Raw genomic sequence first — 805 nt, forward strand, 5'->3', positions numbered from 1 at the left:
TGAATTTTCTGCCAATATCACTGAGGGTATTTCAGTTGTGGCGTTTCTGATCAGATGCTCCAAGCTTCACCACTTTCTGAATGACTTGTGTCAAGTGTGCTGCTGGTGCCAAAAACAGTTCTTTCAACTCAACCAGTAGTACCTGAGTCCTGCGGCACAACCGTCAGCAACACCTAGCTACGGTGACCCACTTTCATAATTTTATAAGAAAGTTCTCACTGTACAAGACACAACTTTTATCCCTCTCACCCTGCCACTCGTCTTCTCACATCAATCCCAAACTGAGACTCTACCCTGATCCAGCCATGACTGACTAACAACACAATATTTTCCCCAATCAATACAGGCCAGCCCAGCCCACTGACAATGTGCGACATCAAGGAATTGTCAGACATCTGACAGTGACAAATTACACTCAGTGCTAGTTATTGACACGCTGAAAAGACTGCGTGGGGAAGTTGCCATAACGCTGGAATATCCATGATAGTACTTCACTGAGACAAGTTTGATCAATGCTACATGTTCAGCCATGGGGAATGTTGGCACATCGTCCGCAGTTTGATCGATGCTACATGTTCAGCCATGGGGAATGTTGGCACATCGTCCGCAGTTTGATCGATGCTACATGTTCAGCCATGGGGAATGTTGGCACATCGTCCGCAGTTTGATCAGTGCTACATGTTCAGCCATGGGGAATGTTGGCACATCGTCCGCAGTTTGATCAATGCTACATGTTCAGCCATGTGGAATGTTGGCACATCGCCCGCAGTTTGATCAATGCTACATGTTCAGCCATGTGGAATGT

This window comes from Babylonia areolata, chromosome 1 (assembly GCF_041734735.1).
Source record: "Babylonia areolata isolate BAREFJ2019XMU chromosome 1, ASM4173473v1, whole genome shotgun sequence".
NCBI lineage: Eukaryota > Metazoa > Mollusca > Gastropoda > Neogastropoda > Buccinidae > Babylonia > Babylonia areolata.